The 10,376-nt window shown below is 38.4% G+C and overlaps 1 protein-coding gene across 8 annotated transcripts in view; it reads left to right on the plus strand.

Moving 5' to 3' along the window:
- tspan4a (tetraspanin 4a) overlaps positions 1–10,376 on the plus strand; it is a 270,357-nt gene that overhangs the window by 98,636 nt on the left and 161,345 nt on the right. The window lies entirely within an intron of this gene.

Here is a 10,376-nt window from a genome sequence, read left to right on the forward strand (position 1 = left end):
ATTCAGGGAATATTTTATATATTTCACAGCTTTACATAAACTTCCAAATTTGTTCAAATTAATGCAGTTCTAGATGTTAATTTTTCTTATTTTAAGTGTAAAATACAGCATAAATAAATAAACAATTAAAAAAAACAACAATACATTTTAGACCTGGAAGAAAAATCCCTCTGTCTGTAAAGTGAGTTAGCTGAGATAGGCAGCATAAAAAAAAAGTCACTAAAAAAACAAAAACAACAATAAAAACACCTTTCCATTTAGCTTTATCTAAAAACCATTCCCACATTTAGATTAGTACTTTTCCATAATCTGTCATGTTGCGTTTAATCTCACACATACAGCATCTCTGCCAGAAGAGCTTGCAAATCACTTTTATCACCATCAAGAACAGTTTTAAWTAGACGAAGCTAACAGCTTTTAGTTTTTACAATTGGGATCAGAGCTGACGTCCTACAGTTACAATCATTCTGCATCACAGCCAGACTGCGATACATTTGCAAGTGTTTATGGTTTTTCACAGCACAGTACCCACTCAGCATGGCTGGTTTCTGACGAGCGCTTTTAATTCTGTGGCTTTGGTATTAAAAAAAACAATTGTATTTTTTTTTTCAGAATTAAACCTTTTCAAAGGAGACCTTGTAGGATTTCAACATACTTTTCACACTGCCTTGTTGAACYACTTTTAGTATCGTTTTGTTTCATGCGCTTGTGCCCAAGTTGTTGTGTGTTTACTGTGCAACAGATTTCATGAGAAATTCATGGATTTCTCCACATCGTGCCTCACATTCTTTATTCTGTGACCGTTTGTGTAACCTAGAATGTACAGTGGACAATAGAAATCATCAACAAATGGCTTAAACAATTAGTTTTGAAACTTAAGCTGTTTTGTTTCCCCTCTGAGACTTTTTCTTCACACACTCCCCTTTTCATGCTTTATAACATACAGGCACCTTTTCAACTTTTACACTTTAACTGCTGTGAGAGGGTGCAAATGAAACCCTGTTTTTTAGTTGTCTATAAAGCAAAAAGAGACTTTATTAACACTGATTAAATAATGTCTTCTCATCAACAGGGGAAACAGAGATAGGAGAGTTTTGCTGCATCGCTGCTTCATATAAAGATGCTGTTGGCAAGAGATGCAGGGAAGAGGGAAGAAGGGGATGATTGGGATGCAGATGGGGGGGGGGGGTTGGAGGTTGAGACAGCGGCGGAGACTATCTGTGTTAAAGTGAAACCAAACAGAGGCATAATGGGTCTGGACACCAAGAGGATCTGTGGGGGCTGTATAGGGGAAAAGCAAAGAGAGATGAAACACTGGGAAGAACTGTAACCACTGAGAGGAGACTGAGAGTCAGAGAGGAAGAGATGGACAGATGGAGAGAACTGATAGAGTCAAGTGAGGAGGATGGGTTTGTCTTCGTTGCTCTTGTTTGGTTTGTTGCTGCGTGGAGGAAGAGAAAAGACAGACTGCAGTGTGGTGCAGCAGAGTTCGAATATTTAGGATCCACAAACTGAGGGGGTTGTCTGAACGTCTTGGGATCTGTGCAGAGAGAGAGAGAGAGGGAGAGGGAGAGAGAGAGAGAGAGAGAGAGAGAGAGAGAGAGAGAGAGTCTGGGTGTGGTTTTGCTGGATGTGTGACAGGAGAGTGAGGGAGTGTTGGAGACGTGCAGATCTCAGAAGCAGGTGGGGGGACTGTGGGGGGTGAGGTGTAAGGCAGAAATACAGTATGTTGTGGCAGGGCTGTGTTATGAGTCACCTTAATGATGCTTTAATAACCCAATCAAGCTTTCTGCTGGACAATGATCTTCTTGATGCAATAAAAAAATTCAATCAATAACACAATTTAGTTTCTCTGCACATTGGATTTGTTCCATTTAACCTTGTCTAGATTCTTCATGAACATCTTTTTGGACACGGCTCACTCCTACATTCACATGTTTTTAAAACTTTTTTTCCCGCTCCACAATCAGGCACTGATTAGCATATTTAGAATAAAAGTGGACCTTAGTGTTTTCTCCAAGGTTTAAATGAAGAAAAGTTTATTCTGTTTATCACTGGTTTTTAATTTCACCCATTCTTGTTTTTATTGAAAAAATGTAGACTATTTTTGATAATCTAATCACATATCTTTATGTGATTTGATTAAASTGTGATTGATTCATGTGCACGGTGTCCAGAGTGATCCTGTCACAGGCCATCTCAAAGAATAGTTAACACACCTTTTCACCACAGACCAACAAATATTTATTTTTCATTAGGTGGTAGAAAGTTGTGTATGTGTCTGGTCACGTGGTAGAGAGATATCCTCCCACTCAATGTGARGCTGCCCTGAGGTGTGGCCAGACCCGAAAGATAATGGATTGTTTTGATTAGATATTAAAATACTAAAATATCCTTAGACTGAATAAAGGTCTGTATTTTGGTCCAGCTGAAGGTATATYTATGGCTTTATTCTTTGTAACTAAATCTTCAAGTCTAAATCTGAATTTGTCTCCTGGTTAGTGTCTCGCCTCTCAGTAAAAAGATGTTTGTTGCATAAGGATGGAAAGCAAAATCCCAAATATTCCAGCTGGAGACTGCCATTAATTCACAGCTTGCCCAATCTACTGAGCATTCATTTTATGTAAAACAGAGTAAACAGTAGCTTCACATTTATACTACATTGACTCCACTTTTAGCAARAATCATTTAAGTTTGAAAAGACAAACTGCTGTAGCATTAGAGCCTAAAGTCTGTTTTCATGGGGTGAGAGGTCTGCATTGCAGGTGGACCATCACCAAGACTKTTTTACATCTGTGCTGTTGCAACAAGAGGAAAGTGTGTTCTCCCACTGTCTTGCCATGCACCTTTTGTMAGAAAGATACTCTGGAAAGTACATATGTTGCTCCTTTAATCATGTCTCAAGATAACCTATCCTTATACGTGAATTTTCAGCTGTGGCACTCTGGCATCAAGTTTAAAAGAACCACTCTTTTTGGTCACTTTCAACACAGATTTTGTTGTCCATGTGTACTTTTTCTTTCTTTCTTTCTTTCTTTCTTTCTTTTTTTTTTTTTTTTTAGAAAATATTTCAAATTATTTATGTGGCTTTGAGTTGGTTTTCTCAGTTCTTCACAAACAGATCCTTGACTTTGCCCCTTGCTTCAGTTTTCAGTGTGCAATGTTTATGTGTTACATCCATTTTTGATGTGCGGTGTGTGTGTCAACATCACAATAGTGGAATTTTTGGTGTTAAAATCTTCAGTTTTATTTCCAAAAAAACAAAACAAAACCTTTTGAACCTTAAGCGATGTAAAAGCAACAAATTATTTTCTCTTTTCAAAAGCTCTTGATGGCTCATTGGAAAGCCTGGGACTTAAATGGAATAAAACACAGAATGAAATACTTTTCTCAACGCGGTCTTCAGTGTTTGCAGCTTCTGTGGGTGTGACCATTCTAAAATCAATAGAACATCATCAAACATACTGTAAATGGTTAATACTAGTTAAAGCCACGAGCCATGAGAGCCTTCAATAACACATGCAGTAAACTGAGCTTACTGTAGCACAAACCAGATTAGTAAAAAAATACTTAACTGGAGGATAATTTATTGTATTTCATAAGTTTTAAACATTATTTAGTGATGCCATTTTGGCAGCAACAACACACCACTTTAGCCACATATTGCATTTTCAACAAGCATATAAGATGTTAACCATGCTACTGCCTAAAGAAATATACAGTCGTTATGTTTTTTCAGATGCACACATTCACATTTTTGTTGTCCTTTTTGCTGTAAATGATGCTTTATCACCAAAACCTAAGACCAGAAAATATGACAAGGTGTATCTTATGAAGTGAGGATATTTGATCTGTGTGACGCAGGAATAAAACGGTGATTTACCAAAAGACAGTTGGTTTTCTAAAAGCTCACATCTCCATGGGATGTGCCACAAAGTGCCATAAAATGATCTGCCACCACAGGAGTTTGTTTAAGTCTCTCTTGGTGGGGCTGTCGGTTTCTGTTGTTGTAGTTCTCAGTCAGATGTTAGCACAAAAATACATTTATTTATTCAAAAGGTTGTAGCAAATATATGTCTCCTTTTTACTTTTATATTTTTCTCCTAAAACGCACATTATTGTCTTATTGTGAAAGTGTCAGATGCAAATGTTTATAGTCTGCCACAAATATCAGCAGATTTCTGTATTACATGGGATTATAACAATATAAACAAGGTTTTGGCTATTTCAGTGTGCTAAACTGGCTTATTTGAAACCACACTGCTTGAACTGTGATGAATGTAATGCAATTAATGATCAAATATACTGTAAATAATAAATTAGATGTTAGGGGGTCTGGGAGCAGGGGACGGACACAAGATTTGTATGGGTGTTTGAAATCTTTGAAAAAGCTTGAATTTCAACAAAGTGTTTTCAGGGTATGGAAAGTGCTTGACATTCTAACTGCACAGTTTTGTAATYAAGTGTACTCTATCAGTTTGATTAAAAACATCAATTTCATATTTTTACGTTAAAGGTCCAAAATACAGAGCAATCATTTTTCTTTTAATGAAGTTTCAGACAAGCCTTGCTACCACTCAGAGTGGCTCACTCCTTTTGGTAATACCGGTGTGTGAGCGGTAGAGATCACCTAATGAAAAGACCAGCTGCTGGACCGGCAGCTGTCCTCTGGCATACAGATATGAAGCACCTCTACTTTGAGCACGTAACTGTGTCTTGCTAGTCGCTCATGTCTCCAGCGAGTAAGAGAAAACAGCATGTCAGGCGGTTGCCATTTTAATGACTGCTGGCTCAAAACTGCAAGATGCAAAACATGGTTGAAATGAGGACCAAATCCTGAAGTAGCTTCCTACAAGATATGCAAGCAGGACCTGCAGCTGTTTGTAGAATTTGCACTTTCAAGTCATGCAACATGTTGTCATGCATGCTGTTCCTCTGATGTCTTTTGGGCTCTTTCTGCCCAAATGTCCATGTCACAGTGCTACTATAACTTGCAGAATTTTAATCAGTTGCACAGTATTTTAGATCATTGATAGGCTCTCTTCACGTTGGAAACACTGTGTGTGTCAAGGTTATAAAGCTCAGTGGAGACAGGCGCACAGAGATACAGACTGCTTAAAAGTTTGATGCTGGAGAAGTTTGACCTTGAAAATGCTTGAATTTTACAGTGGAAAAAGTGTACAAACCCTGTGGACAGCTGTCTTTCTCCATAAGGGGGGTTCCAACAAAAAAAGCTTGAGAATCAAATGTCTTTGATAAATAAGAGTTAAAAAAAACAATTACACATTAGGAAAGTGGAGGGAAGCTATAGGGAAATGATTTGTTCCTACTAAACCTGCCTCTGGAGTTATGTGAACAGCAAAACACATGAAAGTCAAAATAATTGATTTTTTTTTCATTTTAAGATTTCATCTAAAATAAATCTGAAGTACGACCATAAAATGTTTTCAAACACAGCTCATATTTACTGTGCAAATTGATATTGTCTTTGATGTTCTGTCCATCTAAATTTTGAAAGCAGTTCCAAAAATCCCCTTAAAGCTAAAAATAAGTCCTGAAATGTGACAGGGTTGTTGTCCTCTTCCTGTGAAGAGAAGCATTCTTAAATTAATCTCTTAAAAGAAGGATTGGGATATAATTTCTTTYCCACCCACGCCTGCTTTTTTAATTTATTTTTTATAGCATCCTCTCTTTCCTAAATATTTCTGTACAGCCCCTAAAATCACAATCACATTGCATGTTTCCCAATGTTTTCATCACATTTGTCAGGTTTGTGCCATCTGGCTATTCACCCCATAATGGAACAAAGCCAAGACCTCCAGACATTGCTGCACCCGACGTGTACTGATCATTCTGTATTCAAGTGTCCTCTGAAGGTATCGGAGCTATCATCCACATCATCGCTCCCTCTCCCTCCACTCTGGCCTGGAAACGACTCAAAGCATCTCGACTTTACACACAATGATGGACTCGGGCTAGTTTGAGAAATTGCTTCTATAAGTAGACAAATGCTTGCTCAATCAATCTCACAACAAAGCAGGGTTCTGCCTGCGAATTTCCAAGAAGAACCTCAGCTCCTTCCTCCTTTGTAGCTGCCGCAAGGAAATCCTCAGGGTCTTGTACTGATAAAAGACCACTGCCTTCGTCTTTTAGATAAGAATAAAGTGCATTCATTCATATTATATCCTCGGCTGCTTTTTATTGAGACAAGCCTCAGTGTTTGGTGGGGGGAAATTGTGTGGGCACATAGTGGGATATGAAGCGAGACTGCAGGGTGCAGCAGCCTCTGAGACAGCTTTGTTAACTGGTGACAAGATAAACACAAAGACCAAACCCAAGTGGGCTCATGAAATATATATCTTTCCAACGGGATATGGGCCGTGTTTATCTATAAGGCTGTGAGCTTTAAGGGCTAGCTCATGAGAATCCACCAGTGGTCTTATTTTTCCTAATTTCTGTGGCCATGATGACAAAGTTTTCTGCAAGCTGGTTGTTTACTTGGGCAATTACCTCTAACACTGCCTTATATATTCCCTGTGGTTTGATGGATTTCTGTGGATTTCTAACAGATTTTTTATGAGATAGCAAGGAGAAAATACAGAGAAGTCTTGAGCTTAATTCCTAGTGTGTGTGTGTGTACATGTTTTTCCTACCTGGTGGGGACAATTTTTGACCATTTTCCTGGCACACACTGGCTGGTGAGGACTCACTGCTTCTTATGGGGACACAAGCCTGGTCCCCATTGGGTGAAATGCCATTGGTGGGTCAGGGGTTCCGTTTAGGACCAAGGTGTGAATTGAGTTTAGGTTAGTTTTAGGGTCAGGTAGGTACCTGTGAGGTTATTATGGCACGTTCACATCGAATGCGATTTGAGCAGCAAAAATGCACCCAACCCCTCCAGTTGGACGCTCTACGTTCAGACCGGGACAGAGACTAGACACGCGTCTGAAGAGGGAGGAGTGTCTTGGGGTTATTTCCTGACTGTGTTCGGTGGATGAAATAAAGATAAAATAAAGAAAATGGTTTTGCTTTATTTACTAAAGAGCAAGCGAACGCTACGCACACCAGATAATTATCTCACCAGATGATTTAGAGACGATTTGTTCAGTTAGTTTCACCACTTCAGGAGCTGCGCGCTGACAGACTATTTTTTGTCCCGGGCCCAGTTATCACTGCGGTCAGTTTAACAAGCTGCACATCGGTGCTGATATCCCCAGCCAGAACAACAACTGCAGATGGTTGATTTCAGTTAAAGAGCTCCTGTCCGTCTGTTCATGGGCAACATTCAGGAAACTGTCACGTGGAAAAATGAGTTTCTCTGACTGGTTGTCAAGACGTGTCGAGCGGCAAAAGTTCAGATTTTTGAACTTGGGCGTCGGCTGCTTTCCCCGCACCGCATGCACAGAAAATGCACCTTCCGCTTCCTTGCGCATCACGCTAAATGGAGCTGACGTGCCGCAAGATCCCTAGAGACGCGTCCACCGTAGACTTTGCATGTAAACTGGCTGCTCCTCTTGCTCAAAGCACGTTCGGTGTGAATGTACCATTAGGGTTGGTGGTCAGGGTTAGGCTGTAGAAAATAATGGAAATCAATGCCAAGTCCCCATAAAGATAGCTGTACCAGATTGTGGGTTTAGGACTGAGGTGTGAATTGAGTTTTTGTTAGATTTAGGGTCATGAAAAGTCCCCATGAGGGCAGAAGAACAAACGTGTGTGAATGTGTGTGRACTTGTTTCTACTACAAAGTGAGGACCCTTTGTGCCATAGTTACTATCAAAGTGTGGTCTTTGATGTAAAGTAAGAACCTCTTCAATGTCCTCACTTTATTTGCAGCTCTGCTGTGCTTTACTAGTTAGGTTTAGAGGTATGGTGTGATTTAAGGTTTGGTTCAAGTTAGGGTTAGGAAGAGAACAGTAATTGTTAGTTTTAGAGAAAATGTCTGGGTTAGGCATGAGTACAGTTACAAAAATGAATGGAAGTTGATACAATGTCCTCAGTTTGATGCAAATACAAGGTTGTGTGTGTGTGTGATTATATTTTAGTGGAAAACGGAAAACATCCCAATTACTAGAGTCAAAGTTTCTATATTTCAAACAATGATAGTAATTTTCAGCAAAATGTTAAGTTTGACATGTGTAAAATTATTATTTTTGACAGTTCTTCTGCTTTGACATACACACGTTAAAAAGATAAAATAAACAGAAAGTCTTTTCCCTCAAGAATTTACACTTGTCAAAAAAATGTCTAAAAATGTGGATCTTTTTTTCGTTRATAAATATATTTCTGATTGATACGGCTAAAAGCTAAAAAAAGAAAGAAAAAATCCCTGCACTTATGTACCATCTGTCATGCCTCAAGGTTCCCACATGGCTCACAGATAAAGCAGTAGCTGAAGATGACTGGTTTTAATTATAGATCAGCTTTTTATTATTTTTAAATGTCTGGAAAACCAATTAAAGGATGTGATTCACAGCCCCGTTCTCTCATTCTGTATTTGTTTGTGCTCATGTTCTACCAACAGTCTTTCACTGGACACATTGCATGCAAAGTGACTAATAACCTGATTCTCAGTAGGACAATATTCTGATCATGYTTTGACAGTATATTCCATTTGTATTCTCATTTCCCTGCTGACTGATAACTTTACTCTCTATGTCCACTGCCATGTTTTCCCCTGCATCAGTATTTATTAACATATTTAGATCTCTTAAAAGAACACAGAGTGTTACTCAGTTTTTTTCCCTGAGCTGAAAGGTGTATCTTGTTTTTACTTGCAGCCTCTCTGGTTTAGACTCTGCTGAAGCAAAGGTTTTGCATTTTAAAGCTGCTGTGTGTGTCCCAAGATGAAGTGAAAACTCTAGTAGGACATAATTGCCTGATAAAGACGTATAAATACATAATACAGCTATAATCAGCTTACCCTTCATGGCTTCATTTCAGTTTCTGCTCGCTGCAGACATGATATGTTTTGTGTTAATATCAGAAAAAGCTGTTTATAAGGCAGTTTCTTTTTCGGAGTCAGGTTTAAAATGGGTGTCAGTATATTGTTGTGTTTGTTTTGATGGAGCAATAAAAATGCCCTCATACTAAGATTTATTCTGTTTTTATCTCAGTATAGATTTTATTATCTCGTGTTAGTTTATTCCTGAATGTGGAGTAAAATAATAAAAACTAGAGAAACTGCATTCTTTTAAAGAAACTAGTGTGAAAGGTGATTGCTGAAGGACTTTGCTGAAGAATCTGAAAGTGGCTAAAGCTCATGGCCTTTTTTTTATTAGTGCCTCTACAGCACAGTTCAACATTGCTCTGCATGGTTCCAAGGCGTTTCCACTAGCAAGAATTCATGAAACCGGCCCACTTTTTAGAACCTACTTCATTGTTGTTCCAACCGTACCATGCTGGCCTGAAAATGTGATGACAGAATACTGTCGGTCACTGATTGGTTAGGGGGTGGAGTTATTGGTTGTGTCCGATAAACAATAGCTTAATAGTTCATAATTGTACTTACCAAAGTTATGCCACTGAAATTATATTACAACTTGTAAAGGTTCATAGGAACAAAAAATATACAAATTATTATGTAATCAGTAAAAATACGTCCTTGATTTAAAACCAAAGTTAAACTGAACGTTTTCAACAGCTGCTTGTTGAAGCTACGTTTCTATGATGACAGCTCTGTGGGATTCGTTGCAGTTTTAACGTACACCTTGTATTACATATTGTATTATCTGTAATCAACAAAAGTCAAGACATTTTTAAAACATCTTTATTATCCAGCATCTTTAAGTTCTGCAACCACTGCATGTTTGTAAAACCAGGAACAATAACATCCCACCACTGGGAGGCTCAGTTAAACGTCCAGAGTGTAGATTTGCTTATTTTGCATGAGATTCATCTGAAACACACACACAACATATTTATTACTAAACTTTATTTAATTGACATTACATACTTTTACACTAGGCTTCTTTCATACAGCCCATTAGCAGGTTAGCATTAGCTTACCTTCAGACATCGTCATCCAGATCAGTATTTCCCAAAGTTGGGGTCACATCAAGGTGGGGTCCTGAAAAGATTTTCTGAATTAATGACATTTTTGCCTTAGTTGTTACAAATGAGTGAGGTTAGTATATTTAAAATGGATAAATGTAGTGTAAAAAATATTGTTACTATGCCCATGTTTTATTGACCTGATTCAAATGTTCATCATCCAAAAATAGCTGGGGGCACAGGACACTGCTACTGTTTTGTACTTTGTGGGTCAAAAGCTGAAAAGTTTGGGAACCACTGCACTTTGGTTCCCAAAGTTGGGCTTGGYACCCAATTATGGGTCATGAAGCACCTTGGATAATCTCCAGAAATCAATTTAAAGGGTA

This window comes from Austrofundulus limnaeus, unplaced genomic scaffold, assembly GCF_001266775.1.
Source record: "Austrofundulus limnaeus strain Quisiro unplaced genomic scaffold, Austrofundulus_limnaeus-1.0 Scaffold200, whole genome shotgun sequence".
Classification (NCBI taxonomy): domain Eukaryota; kingdom Metazoa; phylum Chordata; class Actinopteri; order Cyprinodontiformes; family Rivulidae; genus Austrofundulus; species Austrofundulus limnaeus.